Raw genomic sequence first — 6,972 nt, forward strand, 5'->3', positions numbered from 1 at the left:
TATACGTTGGCGAGCAAAGTTAAGCTAACATTGAAACTAAATAGAAGTATCTTGAAAGAGAATATATGCAGATTTTAGCAAAAATCTTCCTGGCAACAGCTCAGCAAGCGATGCTGCCCCGACGACACGGCCCACTCGGGGGCGGACCCCGGTATCAAGGGGCCCCTCTCCAGTATATGCGGGACCGGCTCCCATTTGTCTCCCTCCTAGATTCAGACAATAAATAATGGGTTTGCTAAGCGCCACAGACAAAGCGACAACAGCATGTGATGCTACTGAGAAAACGAGGAGAGCTCTCTCGACAGACAGCATCAGCATGCCATATATGTGTAGCGTCCCAACTTCTCAGGAACAAATAAATGAAAAATAGACATCCTAAAGGTGCACACACAGACTACAAGTACCCCGTGCAGCTGTCGAAACACATGACGGACAACGCAGGCCAGGGTTCTTTGTTCAAGGTTCAAGGTTCAAGGTATTGTTCTCTCTCGCACGAAAGCTAGAGAGAACAATATTTCTTCACTAGATTTTAGCAAGACTTGATGATATGAACCATGCACTGCATTCTCTACGCTAGTTCGTTATACGTTTACTGTTGAGGCTCTCACATGAAACCAGTGGTGTCGGTGTGAGCTGGGCTGGAGCCACATGCAGGGTCGGCGAGAGGGCGCAGCAGGGGATAGAGCCCCGGAGCCCGGGCCTCTTCAGTGGCACGACGTTTGCTAGCACCAGGAGACGTCAGAAGAGGGCCCGGGCAGGGCACATCCGGAGACATCCCGGGGGCGCGCAATTTCTCTCTCCGGCCCTGGCTATAATGCGCGGTGGCTCCATGTGTAGACTCCACCACGGTAGCATTTACTGGCTCCTTGTGTTTCCTATAAAATAACCATTGTTATGTCGTGCCTGACCAACCCTGTCTTGCGTGGAAAGCAAAAATAAGCTGATATTTGAGAATATCTCAAAAGACATATTATTCGAAAAGTCTGTCTGCTTTTTTTTTTTTCTTCACTCATCCGTTTCTAACCCCAAATAGTCTACTCTGTGTTTAGCATATGTATTTTGAGTTGCCTCGTAATTTTTTCTCTAATGCGGATTCGCATTCACTGTTCCAATTGTCTGAACTGTGCCTGCATCAGGTTTAGTGGTTTCTGAATCTACCTTTCGGGGCAAATGAAACTGTCCATGCCACATTGATTCCCATTTTACACCCCCTGCTTTTGTGAAACTGATACCAATAAGATCTATGCAGGTTTATAACAATGGGGGTGAGTCACCTCACCTCAAGTGTTCTGCGAATTTCGCTGTTCTCGCGTGCGGGTTTTTTCTGGAACGAAATACATCACAGTCGAGCTCGTATCTCCGCAAGCAGGCTTTTCCAGGAACATCCCTAATCGAGCGCATAATAAAAAGGATCCCCGAACAGTTGAGCTTCTATCACTTCCTCTGCACAGAACTCATTGGTGAGTACATCTTTCTGTCCTGTTTCGTGCATTCCATACTCGTGCACGTTGCCGCCTGTGAGCTGTTGCCTGTGTAAAAGACAGAAATGTTGACCGGCCGTTATAAATGCTGTTATTCTGGAAAAATAAAATGATCATTTTAGGCTATTTTAGCTTCCCTGCCGGAGGCCTGCTCTCGCGCGGTAACAAAACAAACCCCATCAAAAAATAAGTCAGACTAAAATTCCTTCCGATGCAGATGCTCCTAACCTAACTTTTGGAACAACCTTTCTGTACTTGACATTGTTTTACAATCTGATCCCTGTACACATTCAACGAATGTTCGTCAGCGACCTAAAGACACAAAATTCTCACCAACGCATCCATCGTCTATTATTAAGTTGATTTACCAACGATGATATTGCCAACGAGGTATACCAGTTTGAGGCTAACGAGATTGCCTTATCAGCCCTTTGGAAGGGTACACCAACATCTTCTCAGTTACATATGTCGACCTGGCTGTCACAGTCAGACAACGGCAACGCAACGAACCTTTTGCGCTCCTCAACGCCATCCAAGAAATAAAAGTTTTTAACGAACGCTGCATTGCTGAAATTTTCCATTTGCTCATCATCTCTTCTTGTATGCGTGCCACATCGCTGAACAGAAGAAATTTCAACTCATAGCCATTATATTGAGTAGTTAACTATTTATCGAAGTATTTATTATGATGGGAATAAAATACACTTTATGTGTGTAGATGCGCCTGGGCCCGGACCCTAAACCGAAAGCAGCGTTCGGTGCCCGCTCGTTTTCTGTCTTTTTTATCTGGCACACTCAAAATGGCACGAGGCGCTACGGAAAAAATGTTTTGGTAGGCTGCGGTTCCAAATAAATCCCGCGATTGGCTATCGCAATGGAGCTCGCGAATAATCGCGGGAACGTGATGCATTCACTGCGCGTTGCCGAATATCCAAAAGTTGCACATCGTGATCCTGATCATTTATATCACGAAGATGTCGTTGTAAATGAAATATACTTTCGATAAATGTGCTTCCTACGCGAGAGTGATCTCATTCGTTGAACAGAGATCTACATAAAGTGTCTACCTTTCCTGCAACAGATGCACCCAATAGAAGTTGCAGTCTGTGACAATTGAGTTGGCTCGCTCCAATATCTTCTGACATAGCGAGCGAAGTGAACTTTGTGCCATGAACTTTGTGAACTTTGAAACAAGCCTGAGCATGGCTACACAAATTAGACGGAAATACACAACGAAGCTGCAACCAGCAATTTTTATCAAACCAGCTCTTTTTATCGAAAGTGAATTTTCGTTCCAGCGTTTCACGGGATTCTTTCTGTTTGAATTCACATATGAGGCATGAACTGATTATTATAAGCGCAATATAGGTACATACAATCTTAATTAAATTTCGGACAGTGGAACAGATGTGAATCGAAGTGAAGCTTGTTGTTGACGTTGTCGTTGTTGAACAACTGTGAGAACGATTGGTAACTTACACGAGATTAGTCAGTGTTTCCTATGCCATATGGAAATTAATATTGCGCGAAATACGCGTTAAAATGGTATGTAGCGAATTGCCACATTATCCACTCGAAAGAGATATTATTATAATATCGCAAAAAAAAAAAAGTGTAAGAAAGACTCCCTCCTGGCCCCTAAAGTCAAATTAGAAGGCTAATTAAAACGAAGCCAGCACGCTATACGGTGTCTGCCTAGCTTGTGTTGTGCATAGTGATTTCATTGATGGCTTCTATACTGAGCTCTCTTCTCTGAACCCTTCCTTGATTTTAAAAGGAAAAGCGCAGAATAATATTGCTCTGCAGTGTTCCCCCCGGCTGGGTTACGACCTACGGAATCACATGCAATACAATACCGAAGAGAGAGTAAGGACCTGGGCTTGTTGGTAGGACATTCCCAATGTGAAATGTCAGTGAGGGAACCCAGACGAAACCAGCATAAAGACAGATTGACGATATTCGATGAGGAACTGCATTCTTAACAAATATTTATTTTCAACGGCCTTTTTCTTTAAATACAAGTACAATAGTTTTGAGAATCATGTGGAATATTAAGTTGCATCACCACGTATGTGACAGGAAGCCTCCAAAATTTTGTGAACTTTCTCTGAATAATGAATGGAAGCCCTCCTTACACAATTATCACAAAACTTCTTTATCTGTCTGGCTCCTTAAAATAGCAATTCGTCGTAGACTTTACACGTCTTCAAAATTGTAGTTTTTTCAAACAAAGCACTCTTAGAGATCACATGACGCAGTGCACGTGTGAACCTTCGTTTGAAAAAAGGGAAATTTTGAAGACTTCAAAAGACGGCCGGGAATTGCTATTTTAAAAGGCCAGACAGATATAGAAGTTGGGTGACAGTTGTGGAAGCAGAGCTTCCATTTATTATCTATAGAAAGTTTACATATTTTTGGAGTGTACCGGTCCTACACGAGGTGATTCAACTAGATATTCCACATGCGTATCAAAACAATGGTGCTGGTGTTCAAAACGCCTATCGTCATTCCATCTTCAACCTGGATTGGTGTGGGATCCATCACTGGTATTCCTCTCTTACAATGCAATACCGGTGCGTGATAGAAGTGCCCTGTCCCTGTCGCCGTCATCCTGCGACGGTTATACTTAGTGTTCTTTATTGAGATGCCTCGCTGATTGTGGGTTATTTATTTCTAAACATTAGATATTTATTTCAACGGAACAAAAAGAGTTATTTTAACATTGACAGCCCTTTACTTCCAGCCACAAATCAAGATGCAGAAGGCCCTCGTTATCTTCCTGGTGTTGGCTATTGCCACCGGTAAGACTTATCTGAAAGACTTAATACGCGCGCTATAGGTTCTATTTCGACGTTTCAAATATGCGCTGTCTCAACTGTAAGTGGCATACAATTCTTCCTTGTTTCGAGCAAGCTCACATGCAGGGTCACATTTTCGGGGTTCCCTTGATAACCCCATTTGCAGAAATAAAGGCGAAATACGAAGTGGTAGTCCAAATTTACCGTCTACCTACCACAGGAAAAGACGTCATGTTTACGACATCCCACACAATCCCCTTGTTTTTTGGTTGTCTTTTTCTCGTTAAACCACCCAAGCAGCACAACATACTGGCCCAATATTGGTCCTATCTCGCACCAATATTGCACCATGATGTATGTTGCTTGAGCAATTTGTTTAGCATATCAAGGGCCATAGTTGCTTATGCGCCGTTAAACGCCAACTCATCATCATCATCATCGTCAGTGGACCAACGTTGGTTAGCGCATCAGTTAGCTCTTCGCGGATATCGGATCACAATTTAGGATAGGTAGCAAGTGGTCTTAGCTGGTCATACCAAGCGTATGCATTAACAGAGCCAATCAAGTTGAAACATTGCTTGATAATATCAGAAAATGTTCAGAGCCTCTTGTCGTAAATGGAGGGGGGAGTGGATGCCGCCAAGCGCCCGGGAAAGAGAACGGGTCAACGCGAGATCCAACCACATTCAGTTCAGTAATTCAGAGTAAACAGTTAAGGAGTTGGCAATGACTCTCAGAGCATACCTTTGCTACATAGCACTTCTTACATACAGCTGTAATTAGCTTTCTAATCTACAGAGATAGAAACAGATGTGTGGCACTTAGAGTAAGATTTTATGTGCCCTTCAGCGTGCCGTCTCTTTAATTCACGTGTCTCTCCACAGTTACATTGGCCCAGTCCCACGAAGAAGCTGAAGATGCTTCACACTTGAGAGTTCGTCGTAAGTAGAGCATCATGAATATCTGTCACCGTTTCACAAGGCATAAAGGTGCTTGGTACTTCCAAACCAGATGAGAGATCGAAGAAAAGAGAAACGTTGAATCAAATGTCAGGGAACTGCATCGTACTCTTATTACTACTACAATTATTTATTTAGCTCTTTATTGGGTTGTTTTTCAGCCGACTGATATCAATCACAGTCCGACCCAAGTTGAGGTCCCGTTAACCTTCAAGCTCTAAGGGACAAGTTGGTTTCGCTGGTTAAAAGTTGAACAAGAAACAGAAATGTTGAAACGCTAATACTGCGCGTATTCTATAGTTCGTGCATGTTCGTAAACTTCTCCACAAAGAGCGCGTGTCATCGTTCGTGCGAGAGGTTGGGTCTACTTTATATCCGCACTTCCGGAATACATCGAGAAGAGTGTCCTATGTCCTAGCAAACAATCTGTTGTTTGGTCGCCATTTGATTACATATTCCTCGTACCCTTATAGGTGGCTTTGGCTGTCCATTCAACCAGTATGAGTGTCACAGCCACTGCGCGTCCATTCGAGGATACAGGGGCGGATACTGCGACGAATTCTTGAAAATGAGATGCAAGTGCTACTGAAATATGTACGCGTATTTAAGGGACACGATGGGACTAAATAAATGACGTTATAATGCTTCCCTTGCTTTGAATTGCATGTACACCTGAATAATGGTACCCTCTATGTCACTCTCGCATAACACACAACCAAGTTTGCGGAAACCAATCTCTTGTAATGGTGGTGGTGGGTGGCGAAAGGGCTCGCCGTTGTCGGCCTCGCAGAGGTGTGCAACGTCACGACAGACGCCCTGGGGAAATGTGCGTCCTGGGCTGACTTCTTGTAGTGCGTCAGGGAAGACGAGGGGACAGCCAGTTAGCTGCCCCGTAATTTATTACTGCACGGCTTCCTTGCTGCCACCAGCTGCGTAACCTGGGCATTATTCCAAAGTCGTCACGCTCCTGGGCATCGTGTCTTCACATCCAGGGGACAAGATGCGCCAGAAATCGCTGTGCAGATTGCAGATGGAATGCAATAGCATTCACCCTGGCAGCACAAGATATTGGCTCAATATTGGTCCAATCGTGGGCCGGAATTGCCAATCTTCGCCCAACATTGGTCCAACATTGAACGAATTTTCGGCCAAGATTTTGTGCTGCTGGGGTATGAGCTCATCGAGCATTTTCCGATGATGGACAGCAGAGGCGTGTGGAGATTGAAGTGGCCGACGTACTTAGCAACCACTTGCTTCCTTATGCCCTGACGAAGACACAATCTATAACACTCAACAAAACTAATCCAGCCACAGATTATAACCCTTATTTCGCGAAATGTAGTGCAGCGCCCATATAAGCCTTGAGGTTGTTTTGTGAAAATTTGGGGCAGCGAAATTAGTTTTCTGTTTCTTTTTTATATATAGTATGCTTCATCGAAGGTTATCCATGTCGAAGGAAGGTTATCCATATATTATGTCGGGTGACTTCATAGCGTAGTCGTGCAAGGAATTGAAATTTCGTGGGGACGTGAGTCTCAGAAAAGCCTATTTGTACTTCATATCTTAGGGAGCGGTCCTGCTTTGCGTATGTGAGGCGCGTGTTCTTCCTCCTGTACATATAACGAGCACTGGAAGGGTATTTGAACCCCCTTATTTCCTATTTTCTTTAAAACCCCTACCACACAAATGGGGACTTGGAACTTTCGATTGAATACCTCCAAACAACAAAGAAAA

General features: G+C 44.0%; 1 long non-coding RNA gene across 1 annotated transcript; it reads left to right on the plus strand.

Annotated features, from left to right (window-relative positions):
* The first annotated feature begins 1,425 nt into the window (after window positions 1-1,425).
* On the plus strand, window positions 1,426-5,887 carry LOC135378710 (uncharacterized). The gene is made up of 4 exons (XR_010418546.1): window positions 1,426-1,460; window positions 4,225-4,282; window positions 5,164-5,220; window positions 5,712-5,887. It is a non-coding gene; the product is annotated as an uncharacterized LOC135378710 (long non-coding RNA).
* Window positions 5,888-6,972: the final 1,085 nt, after the last annotated feature.

The sequence above is a fragment of the Ornithodoros turicata genome, chromosome 1 (genome assembly GCF_037126465.1).
Source record: "Ornithodoros turicata isolate Travis chromosome 1, ASM3712646v1, whole genome shotgun sequence".
Classification (NCBI taxonomy): Eukaryota; Metazoa; Arthropoda; class Arachnida; order Ixodida; family Argasidae; genus Ornithodoros; species Ornithodoros turicata.